This window comes from Dermochelys coriacea, chromosome 1 (assembly GCF_009764565.3).
Source record: "Dermochelys coriacea isolate rDerCor1 chromosome 1, rDerCor1.pri.v4, whole genome shotgun sequence".
Classification (NCBI taxonomy): domain Eukaryota; kingdom Metazoa; phylum Chordata; order Testudines; family Dermochelyidae; genus Dermochelys; species Dermochelys coriacea.
The window spans coordinates 242370922-242383438 of record NC_050068.2 but is presented as its reverse complement, the minus strand read 5'-3'; the positions used below and the strand labels follow the sequence as shown (position 1 = coordinate 242383438).

Sequence of the window (12517 nt, the reverse complement as noted above, 5' to 3'; positions counted from 1 at the left end):
GCACGGTCCCCGACAGAGCCGTGCGCTTCCCCTGCCTCAGCCCCGCTCCCTGCCCCGCAGAGCCCCCTCCGTCCCTCTCGCTGCAGGGCAGCATATCACCCCCCCCGCCACTCATCGCTGCCGGCAGGTTAAGGTCACAGCTTCCAACCCCCCCGCCCCCAAGCCAGGAAACACCGTAGCCATATGTGCGGGGACCTGCAGCTCAGCCGTAAGGGCCCCGGCCGCCCTGGCTTTGTCCCGAGTTGGGAGAACTAAAGCCCTGGTGTAGGCAGGGCAGCTTGTGTCTTCATAGGCCTGGGGCTCTGGGTTTCAACTCGACCCGCAAGCACGTGCTGAAGGACAGCCGGCCCTGCCTGCGCTAGAGTTGTTAGGGGAGGTGCTAGCTCACATGGCCTTTACAAAAAAAACCAAACCCCTTTTTCACCCTTGCCTAGGCCTAATTTCCCATGAAGCTCCCTCGGAGTCTGTGAGCGCAGAGATTTGGTTAATTGTGTATCAAGGTGAGGTTAAACAGCCAGGCTGGCTAGTCCATTGGCTCCACACTAGGAAGTGAAACCAGGGCAGAAAATTGTTTTCAGCAATGGGACATGTGAACAAATATTGAAAGTGGTGTAAGTGCTAATGTAGACCAGGCAGAGGTCATTAAAAGGCATTTCAAGAACAGAGTGCTTGAGACTTGTATTTGCCTGGTCTTAATAGCCTTTTGTGCATTAGTAAACATTGTACATGTTAACGTGGGTGCAGCTGCACTCATGTTAAAAACAGCTTAAGTGCTAGTATAGGCCAGATAAAACTTTTCAAACCAATTTCAGACAACAGTATTGCCTTTTTCTATTGGAAAAGTACAACAAAATTCCCACTGGGTCAGGTGAACCTGGGGAAGCCTTAGGACTAATTTTTAACACTGTTTTGGTAACTTACTTTTTAGCACATTTAACTAAAACACTTAACAAAACTGATCTGGTTACTGGAGCCTAGATTATACTACAGCTCCCATAAGCCTGGCTGAACTGATAGCACTAGTTTTAATTATTTCATCCGTGTCCAGTGTAGAAAAGGAATTTAAATTGTTCTCAATACTGATTCTGGGGAGATAATTGGTGAAAACCATTTCACCTAGCACAGACAAGTTGCAGTCATGAGTTAAGATTACTATGAGAACCATCACTGATGCATTTCCTGACTTAAGTGTTTACAGCCATAAATTGAACATTATAGTTTTATATGTTTCCCTCGGGACTTTTTGTTTTTAGGTAAAAGGGGAGATTATAAGGCTAATATCTCTCTTGATTTGTGCAGTTCCAGGCTTGAATCTTAAATAACTGTGAATCTTAAATAACTGTGCATGTTTGCCAGGAAACTAGTTCTTTGTGATGAATAGCTACCAGGAAATATATGGGCCCTGATCCTGCATTCTTATCCACTTACATGATTTCCTATATTAACTTGAGTGGGTTTCTGAATGGCCAGGTGGGGTCTATTATAGCAGATCTTACTGCGTGTTTGGGATCTAAACTTGTAAAATTCAACGCATTTTTGTGGTTATTAGGTGGGGGAAAAAATCTTAGGCCCTCATTCTGCAATCTGCTCATCCTGGGGGGGACCCTAACGTGAATGTGCAGCCCCAATGAAGTCAACTGGGCTCCTTATGGCGATTTCCTGTGCGGATCCGTCAGCAGGATCAGGTCCTTAGGTTTTATCTATTTTACACAGGAAAGACTATTTTCTACCCTCTCCCTAATAATATAATATCCTATGTGAATAGATTTTACTCTAAATAAATAAAATCCACTTTTCTGTTTAGACCAATCATAGAAAACCTCAGCCAAAAAGAGACATTTTACATAAAGATGGGAGCAAATGAAAATGGATTTTAATGGAAGTCCTGACACATTAACCATTCCAAGTGCATATCATGGTATATATACTATATGGGCCCAATCATGCAACCCTTATTTATAAGAATTGTTTTATTAAAGTCAGAGAAACAACTTGTATCAGATGTCTGCAGGATTGAGCTCTGTGCACATTGCACAAAAGATGAGAGATACAGAACATGGGATGGTGACATTACAGAATGTTGGGATAGTTGTGTTACTCATAAAATTGGCAAAGCTACAAGTGAGTTATGTGTCATCCTGAACAAATGCCCATGTAACTTTTATACCTTTATACTATAGTGCATTCCATATATGCCACACTTGCTCCAGAAAAAACTATCCTATAAATGTTTTTGTGTATTTTAATTACTATTTTTCAATCCCTCTACCTTACAAATTAGAGTGGTAGAAAAAATGACCATTTAAGGTCTAAAAAATTACTTAAAACAGTATTTCTATCTCGTATTGGGGTGTCATGATTTTAATATAGGCCATCTGTGACTAGCAAAGGCTACAAACAGATGATGCATATTCTTGGAGAGCCTGAAATCTCTTTCTCCCATGGCATGCAACAAGAATCTTTAAATCCTGGTTGTCCACAGAGTATCAAAGCTTTTAAATCTCTCACAGTCTAAAATTGACTAATTCTGGTCCTTGGACTGGTTGTAAAATTGAATCCCTGATCCACCATGGTGGGGGAAAAAGAAAACATTTTTATAGTAGGTTATTATTTTATCTAAAGGATGGCTCTTTGGAACCACTCAGAGTTTTAAAATATCTGCATGCAAGTGGAATGTCAAAATGCACAATAAATGCAATTTATCGCATGGTTTCCTCTGTTTAACCCATAGTTGCAGAAATAAAGACATTCATGCCATGTTTATCCTGATCTCATGTGGTACAAATGTTTTTATCAAATAGATGGCTAGCACCATCTCTTGATAAACTGCATTTATCAAAAACCTCATAGGCACTTGGACTGCTGATCTATCTCCTGGAACTATTTTTAGCATTGCAAACTCTTGAACAACTCCAAACAGCCACTATCTCTTTTTGAAGGAACTTGACAGATAAATGTTTCATTCCCCCCCTCCAGCCCCCTCAAATTACACTGGTATTCGGTGTAGGCTGGACAGTTTTTATTGGTAGGTTGTTCAGGGTGATTTGCATAACTGGATTGTGGCTTCAGCACTTGTGAGTTATTCATGCTGATAAAACTGCACTGTCATGTATTCCGTATCTTATATCACATGTGCGGTCATGATATCTATGGACTTTTCTGCAGTTCTTGTCTTAGCCTGTCCCTATTTGTTTCCCTTGCCTCTTAATTCATAGTACAATATTCTCTCTCTCCTTCAGGCATGGTTCAAATGAAGTATATAGTAAAGATAGTAAATAAAGGTCCTGTCATAGGTTGTACTCAGGGCATCCCTGTGGGTGCAAAAGTGGGTGCCTCTCATCACAGACATCCTTCTCTAGCTTCAGGTGTCTCTGTAGAGCCAGTTTAAGGCGCAGAGTGTGATTCTCTGATCAAAGTTTTGGGGGAGAGGAAAGCAAACCTTTACTAGACATTAAGCAGTCCGAAAAAAGATAAGAGCAAATCAAATAATGTGGCAGCCCACAAAACAAAATAATGCGGCTCCCGGAGCGGTTCCCCAAAAGATAAGAGGTCAGTAGTGTCTGTGAATGGGGTCTGGGCCCCTCACTTCCTTGTGTCCAATAGGACCCAGGCTGGGCACCCCACAAACAAAAGGGAAAACAAAGGGAAGAAGGTCCTTCTACATCTTCAGAGGGCCCAGGTGGCAGATGCTTTTCAGCAGCTTAGTGGTTAAGCAGCCCCTATTCTGTGGGGCTAGGGAGCTCTGGTTCTGCTTCCCTCTGAGTGCCATCCTGCGCCGGGCTTGTATTCTCCTTTCTAAGGAGACATCCCTCTCCAGATTTGACAGGCCTCACAGGTACGCCAGGTTGGGCTGATTGTGCCCAGAGGAGCTCTTTAACCCCTGTGTGGAAATGTGTCCCAGTACATTTCCCTGTGCTTTTTCCCTGCTTTCACGCCAGGTGATAGAGCTCCAACCAGGGATATGGAAAATCCATCCTGAATTTAGCCACAGAAATTTCCCAGTTGATACTAGCTCTTTTGCCAGTGGGTGGTGGCTGCTGTGATTCCAAGCGAATGATGGCACCTATTAAACTATTGGCAGCTATTAAAAAAATAATGTTCTTCTGACCCTTTTCTTCCTTTTGCTCTCTATCACACCGATTGATCCAGCTAATCCAGCTCCTAAAGCAGGGATCAGCAACCTTTCAGAAGTGGTGTGCTGAGTCTTCATTTATTCACTGTAATTTAAAGCTTCACGTGCCAGTAATACATTTTAACATTTTTAGAAGGTCTCTTTCTGTAAGTCTATAATATATAATTAAACTATTGTTGTATGTAAAGTAAATAAGATTTTAAACGTTAAGAAGCTTCATTTAAAATTAAATTAAAATGCAGGGGCCCCCGGACCAGTGGCCAGGACCCAGGCAGTATGAGTGCCACTGAAAACCAGCTCGCGTGCCGCCTTCAGCACACATGCCATAGGTTGCCTATCCCTGTCCTAAAGCAATGTATTCCCCACCCCGCCTAGCTGACCCTAATCAAGCCCCTAAACTAACTTCCTGATAAGCTACATTCCCTCTGACCCATCTCCCTTTAATGAGGATGTTTTCATCTTCCTTGCTTCTCTTCTAACATTCTATTTCTCTTTCCTTCTTCCCTTCAGTCACCCAGCCCCAACTACTGTGCTCGGCAGTAGTCCGATTCAAAGGGGCGAGCAGCTTTCCCCAAAAGAGCAGAGAAACCTGCAGGAGGCGCTCTCTCTCTCTCACACACACACACTCATGGCGGGTGTAATAGGCCAGGGAAGGCCTTGCCTTTCCTGTCCCTGGCACCAACCTGCTGCCGGACACCCAGGCCGTGGTGGCCCCGGGCCTTCCCCAAGACCCCCACCGCTTTCTCCACTCCACACCCCCTCCCGTCCCCACTGCTCGCCATGTCCCGCCTCCTCAGGACGGGGGAGTGAGGAGGGATGCGGAGAGCCAGCGGCCGGCGGACTGAGCAGGCTCAGCCGGGCGCTGGGGCAGGCAGCTCAGCGGGGGAGCAGGGCCTTAAGGGCAAGAGGAGCTGGCGTTAGCTTGGCAGCTTGGCCTGGCCCGACTCTGGCAGGGGGGCTGGCAGCTTGGCCTGGCAGGCATGGAGGGCCAGCAGCTCTGCCCGGCACTGGGGGAGGCCGGCAGCTCGACCCAGCCCAGCACTGGGGCCAGCCTGGTACTGGGGGAGGCTGGTGGCTCAGCCCATTCCAGTCCAGCAGTGTGCGGGAGGGGAGGTAGCAGCTCAGCCCGATTTGGCTGGAGTGGGCCAGGGCTCCTTTGGTCGCAGGGGCCCCTCAGAGTCAAGGCTTCTCCTTTTACAGGGGGGCTTGGGGGCTCTGGCGTGTGTGGGAGCAGGGCCTTGGACAGTGGGGCGGGGCCGATGGGTTTGCCTCCCTAAAGCAGGGGTTCACCCATGACCTATGTGCATGCACACACACACAGATGTAGGAATTTAGCTGAGTTTCTGTGATTAGTTGATGTTGACTTTGACTTTTCTATCTCTTGAGGTTTCTCCCCCATGGATATTTGTTTTCTAAGTGTGGGACATTTCTGCAAGGCCTAGTGTACACTGAGGAAATTTCCCTCAATTTTAATTGGCTTGAAAAACCAGATAAGCCAAATTTAAAGCTGGCTGGAAATGTAGCATAGACCGCCTGAGCTGTCTTTAGCAAACCAGTGTCAGAACCTTCTTCAGCAGGTTCCACCTGGAGTCTAGTCTATGCTATGGCTGCAAGTGGTTTTAAAGTTTGTTTAGTTAAACTAGTTTTAAAATGAATTTTTGGGGTAATTTTCCCAAGTAGACCAGGCCACGATGCTCCTGTAGCACTATGACAATTACAGCCAACGTTGTTCTAGTTACCAAGTCCTGACATGAACTAGCAAAGAGAAGGTGCCAACGTTTCATGGCACAGGTATTTTCTGGAGGGTGTCTCTTGGAGACCATCGGCTACTCTTCCGTTTCATAGGCTAAGTTGACCCCATCCATACTGACAGGGGTGCTGAGAGCCATTAAAACAAACTGTAAACCCTGTATATGATGGAAACCACTTCAAGCCAGGGGTTCTGGCAGCATCCCCAGTATCCTTATTTCCAGCACTCATGTGTACTGAAGAATTTTCCTACAGTTAATAAGGTGGTAGAGGAGCTGCAGCTGGGTAAGGTGCATTTCCTTTCATCTCTTAAATGTTCAACACAAATGATTCTGTAAAATACCTCTGTACTGTAATAAATAATTCCAGGGCAGAGGTCTCCAGGATTAATAGAGATCTGTGCCCATGAATGCAACCAGGGTGATTATGTACTGCATATATATCAGAGCAGGATCTGTCAGATGGGTGGATTACTTTTGGAATTTGCATTATGCATCATCCCACTTGATCCTTTTCCTGGCCAGCTATTATAATAAAAATATATAATCAGACAATGTTTTTTGGGATTAAAACATCATGTTCCTCTTCTCTTGCAAACTTTTATTGTAAATATCAGATCACATTGAAAACTTCATGAAAGAAAACATACAGCATGTGTAATACAGATAATACAGTTATGATATGTTAAGGGGCTAAATATTAATATTCTCTATATTACATTTTCTCAAATCTGTCTGAATTAAGTAATCCTGGTTTGCCATTTATTGACCAGTTTCAGTGTTGATAGCATCATTCAGCATACAGGGCACTGTGGATGTACAATAAGGTTTTGGTGCAAAATTCAGACCTGATATCTCAGTGCAAATAGCAGGTTTAAATTTGGGCCTTTTTTGAAGGCAGTGGGTGGACAAGGTTTGTTGTTAATAAGTGACCTTGAAAAAAAAATCACAATACTTCCAGGAGGCACAGGACTGAGAGACAGGAGTTACATTGCCACCATGTTGGTATGTGACTAATACTGCAGTAATACACAGAGATCAAGCCCCACATATAAATAAAAAGATAGGACTGTGTGATGAACAAAAATATATGATCCAGGAAATTACAATTAAATGCCATGGTACACAGGGGATGCACTGCTTGTCTGCTACTGTGTGACAGAATGGCCTAGTGGTTAGAGCAAGGGACTGGGATCTAGGAGACTTGGGCCAGGGTCATACGCAAGTCACTTCACTTCCTGTGTGTTATTTTCTCCATGTGTAAAAGGGGACTTATGACGCTTAATACGTTAATATTACGGGGAGGGTACTAAAGTGGAGTTTGAAATCCCAAACTGCAACACTGATAATTCATTGTAGTAGAAGCCACTATAGGGTTGTGGCTGTATCTTTCTTTCATTCTTGGTACCAAAAAGGGATGAAGACTGGGGGAAATGGCTGATATAAAAAGTATTAATGGCAATGTCTTGAAGAGTAAACAGAATGCTCATGTAGTAATCAACTTTATGGTTCAGCAAGGAGGATTGAATCCAAGACCTCCATTACTAAAGCGTAAGCTTCTGCTACTTGAGCTAAAAGAGTAGCAGATTTATATCTTCTGTGGACCAGTCACTAGAGGGGACACACAACACGCACTGAACAGAGCGTTACATGATTATACAATCTGTCCCTCCTTGGATGGGCTGCCACCACCACCTAGTTCAGAATGTTACAGTAAAGGGCCAAACCCATCTCTGATGTAACTCTAGTAGATTCAGTCCATGCAAGTGCAAATGCCTAGCCAAGTCCCTGGTCACCAGTAGTGACAAGCCCTCAGAGGAGGGGACTGTGGCAAAGCAAAGTGTCCTCCACTTCCCTCTGCCAGAGGACTTGCCTGCAGCCAGAACAGCCCCAATATTGAACAGTACCAGCTGGGTTGGGGGCATGAGTGGTCCAGCTATCAGTAGAATTTAAAGTTGCTTCCCTCTGGCAGAATTCAAGAGAGTGCATGTACTAATACCAATATCCGCCCTTCCCCAGGTGAATCCTTCCTGTTGCACATGGGACTACACTGGCACAGGAAGAAGTAATTCACACATCCCTGCATTAGCAAGGGTGAGGCTGGCCCATGGAAGGATTACATTTAACTCTAGGGATTTTAATGTGTGGTATTTTCCTGTCCCTGGATTAAATGCAGTTGTTAATTTTAACTATTAACTACTCCCTCTCTGGAACAGAGCCATCAGTACATTTCCCAATAGTAAATCACATTCTAAAATTGGCAGTTCATTGGAATTTCATGAAGTTATGTCTCCTGTCCAATAAATATTGGCTTCAAACCATGTCTCAGAGGAAAGCTGAAAAATAGGGCAGTACTAGTCTGGGAACTTACTGTGAAAATCAGTCACAATTCAAGCCCAGTGTGAAGGAAGAGCAAATACAAACTCCCAAGTAAAATATACAAAATGCTGTCTTAAACTGACCATGGGGTTTATATTAGCATTTGCTAGGGGAAGCGTGGTTTGACACCTTGTTCATAAAAGCAATAGTTAGTCCAGAGGCTCCTGGTGTCAAATCTGCCAGGCTATCAGAAATTCATCACTGCATTTCCTGAGAGGCTCTGCAACAGAGATAAGTGCCATTCAGAAACTGTATTCCCTGATGCTTCCATTCTGTGGTATCTGGAGCAATCTTGGTGCTTGGATTTGAGCCATAGAATATCCTGAAACATGCTGCTTATCTTTGTACATCAGAAGTCTTAGACATGCTGTTTGAAGATGTAGGTGTATGGGGGGAGAGGTGGCTATGTAAATGGATATAGCACCAAATGTGTGTTCTTTAAGAAAAGGAGTACTCGTGACACCTTAGAGACTAACAAATTTATTTGAGCATAAGTTTTCGTGAGCTACAGCTCACTTCATCGGATGCATTCAGTGGAAAATACAGTGGGGAGCCTCACTGTATTTTCCACTGAATGCATCCAATGAAATGAGCTGTAGCTCACGAAAGCTTATGCTCAAATAAATTTGTTAGTCTCTAAGGTGCCACAAGTACTCCTTTTCTTTTTGCGAATACAGACTATCACGGCTGCTACTCTGAAACCTGTTCTATAAGAGTACTTCAAATCATTTCCCATTTTATTCCTAAATGCAAAATACTCTTCTATTTACAGTACATTCATTTTATGTTAGATCATGTTTTTCCATAGGACAAGCCATTTTCTTGTAAAATGAGAGCACAGCTTCCTTCAATCCCCACCACTCCCAACTCCCAAAATGTGTGTGTGAAGGGAAGGGCAGACTAGAAATATTTGTTTCAGTTCAGTTTCTTTGTCTGCAAAATGACTGATTTGTTTGAAAGAGCAGATTTCTTTCCACTCTTTCACCCATGAGCTCTTCCATTTCCTCCTAGCCTTGTTAGCAGTGGTGTTCAACCCCTATTGCCAGCACACCCCAGTGTATGTTCATCCTGGTCTTCCTGGAAGTAGTGAATCTTCTCTACTACTACTACTAAGATTATTCCTTAATACCCTGATGTAGAAAACACAATCACACTCTTTAGACACACTGAAACTTGTGAAAATATTTGTGGAATGACTATGGGAACGTGAGACTAATAATAATGCTTTGCATGTTTCTAGCACCTTTCATTTGAGCATTTCAAAGCTCTTTACAACCATTAGTGCTTCAAGCCTCACATACCCCTGGCTAATCAGCTTAGTATTATCCCATTTACCTATAGTGAAAGAGAGGCACAGAGAATTTAGGGGCCTGATTTTGAGAAGTGTTGAGCACATGCAGGTTCACTTCATATGGAGTTTTTGCGTATCCAGCACCTCTGAAAATCAGGCCCCTGTCTCCAGCTGGACACCCAAAAATATAGACATTTGAAATCACTAGATATTTTTGAACATTTTAGCCTAATGCCCAGATCCTCACAGGTATTGAGGCACTGAACTACTACTGGAATGAATATGAGTTAGGATCTTAAATATCTTGGAAGATCTGGGTGTAAGTGACTTTCCAAAAGTCACACGCTTAGTCTCTGTCAGGACAAGGCCTATAGCACAGATCTCTTAGTTCCTCATCCAGTGTTTTAACCACAAGGCCAAACCCCCACTCTGTTTCAATGGAGACTAGAGAGCAATGGCATTTTAGCAAGTCAGTTGGCAACCAAACTGTATTTTACTTAGATTGGGTCACATGTTTCCATCTAATCCCCACACAGAAAATGCCCAGCTTCCTGTTTTCCCCTGGTTTTCCCAGCAAGACATATTGAATATGCAGATGTGCAGGCTCACACACATACACGTGCTTTCCTGGAAGCAACCGCTCAGACTTTGTTCTGGATATTTGTTTTACCCTAACTTCTCTAATCCCCAAAGTGATATTAAACAGATTTTTTTGTTTAACCTTTGCATGAAACACACTCTCTCTCTCTCTTTATGTTTAAGATTATGTGGTTTTAGTTACATTTTGTTAAATGTCCAGAGAGCTGCCTGCAAGGAACACCACATAAGTGAAAATATATCATGATTGTTATGTGCAACACTCAAATATATTCTCAATCACATCCCACATTTGCTTCCCCTAGAAGATGTCTCGAACACACACTGCCACAGTTCTCAAATATTTCCATGTAATAATAAATAACCATGTTAGTGCTGCGTACTTATACAGTACTAGTCCCCAAGAACATAAATATGTTTAGAAAGCTAGGTAGTGTTATGGGAGATATGAGGCACAGAGAAACTAACTGATTTGTCCAAGGTCAAAGAGCAAGACAATGCCATTGGGAATAGAACCTAGGACTCTTGACTGCCAGTCTGTCTGCTAACCAATAGGTACGTTGCTTCCCATGTAAGGAATCTGTGGGTGCAAACAAAAGGTACCATGCTTGCCAGCTGAACCACACACAGGTAGCATCAGAGAGAGACTAAAAGACTTTCCATTCTAAAAAACAGGCTGCAACTTAAGGAAAGAAAAATCTCCACTAGCTGTAGTAATGTAAGAGCATATATCCTACATAATGACAGGTTTCAGAGTAGGAGCCGTGTTAGTCTGTATTCGCAAAAAGAAAAGGAGTACTTGTGGCACCTTAGAGACTAACAAATTTATTAGAGCATAAGCTTTCATGAGTTACAGCTCACTTCATCAAATGCATCCGATGAAGTGAGCTGTAACTCACGAAAGCTTATGCTCTAATAAATTTGTTAATCTCTAAGATGCCACAAGTACTCCTTTTCTTTTTATATCCTACATAGGAATTCTTGCATTCTTCAACATACAATCCAAAGCACAAACTCATCCACTGACACAGACACAGGCTTGTTCTGAAGTACACTGGCACACAAACCACATGCACATACGCACACATTATGAAACGCAACCCTCCTGCACAACAATAGGCATCTCTCCCTGCCCCTGCTAACAAATGACCCCTCCCCCCACTTATCTCCTGCCTCAGACCTACTTTATTTTCATGGGAGAACCATTTATTCCAATGGAAGAACATTAATCTTTATTTGGTCAACAAAGCCAGCTTGCATTCCAGATTAATAGTCATTCCACCCACAGAACTTCCTCAGTCCCTTTCCATCTATCATATTTAATATTTCATTAACCAAGAAGAACAGAAATGTACAAGATAATCATGGAAGAAATCTTCAATATTGTTAGTGACCTTTTGGATGACATTATGAAATAACTGTCTTTCAAGATTTGATTTTTTTTTTATTATTAATCCTTATTTGAGTTGTTACCCACTAAATTTTTGTGGGGGTATTTGCTTTTCCTCTAAGTTAAAGGTCATAATAAACAGTTTTATTAAGTTTGTGGAAAAAATTATCTCCCACAAGTTAATCCCTTGTCTTTGATAATTTTCTGCCTAGACATAATTCTGAATGGGGAATTAATAATAATAATAGATTGCATTTATATAATTTCTTTCATAGAAGGATCTTGAAACATTTTACAAACTATTGTAACACCATTGTTGAAACAGATATCTCCATTTGGCAGCTGGAGAAACTGAATCAAAGTCTCTATGAACTAGTGCGTCCCAAAATCCCACCGCATATCAGGCGACGTGCTAGGAATAAAATCTCAGGTCTTGGCTCAAAAGCCCCTGCTCTTACCACTAGACACACAGGGTCAGATCCTCATCTGGTGTAAATCAGCATATTCAGTGGCGCTATGATTATTTACACAAGCTGAAGATCTCACCTTGTATCTTGTAGCTGAGATTGCCTACACAACTGTAACTTGAGTGTCACAAACTAGGAAGTCTAATGATAGCGTCATTGTACACCCAACACACACATTTCCATTTCATTATGAATAAGAATTACTCAATAACACTTTCTCTTTTTCCATGAGCATGAGTATAACAGTGTGGTGACATTGAGGCGTGAAAATAACCAAGGTTCATTTTGGACCAACACAATAATAGAAATCTAAACAAGGCATCCTTAACATCATTGCACCTACTGAAGGAATTGCATGTATTTTATATCAGTACTCGTGGACTGCAAAATGCAGGCACTATGGATCAGATTTTCAAGTGCTCAGCATCCACAGGCTAGGCCAGATTTTCCAAACAGTTCAGTGTTCACTTAGATATCCGCTTAGGCTAAATTTTCCAAAGAGTTCTGTACCTG

General features: G+C 42.7%; 1 protein-coding gene across 2 annotated transcripts in view; it reads left to right on the top strand.

Moving 5' to 3' along the window:
- Positions 1-12517, top strand: part of WNT5B (Wnt family member 5B) — a 97122-nt gene that overhangs the window by 56086 nt on the left and 28519 nt on the right. The window lies entirely within an intron of this gene.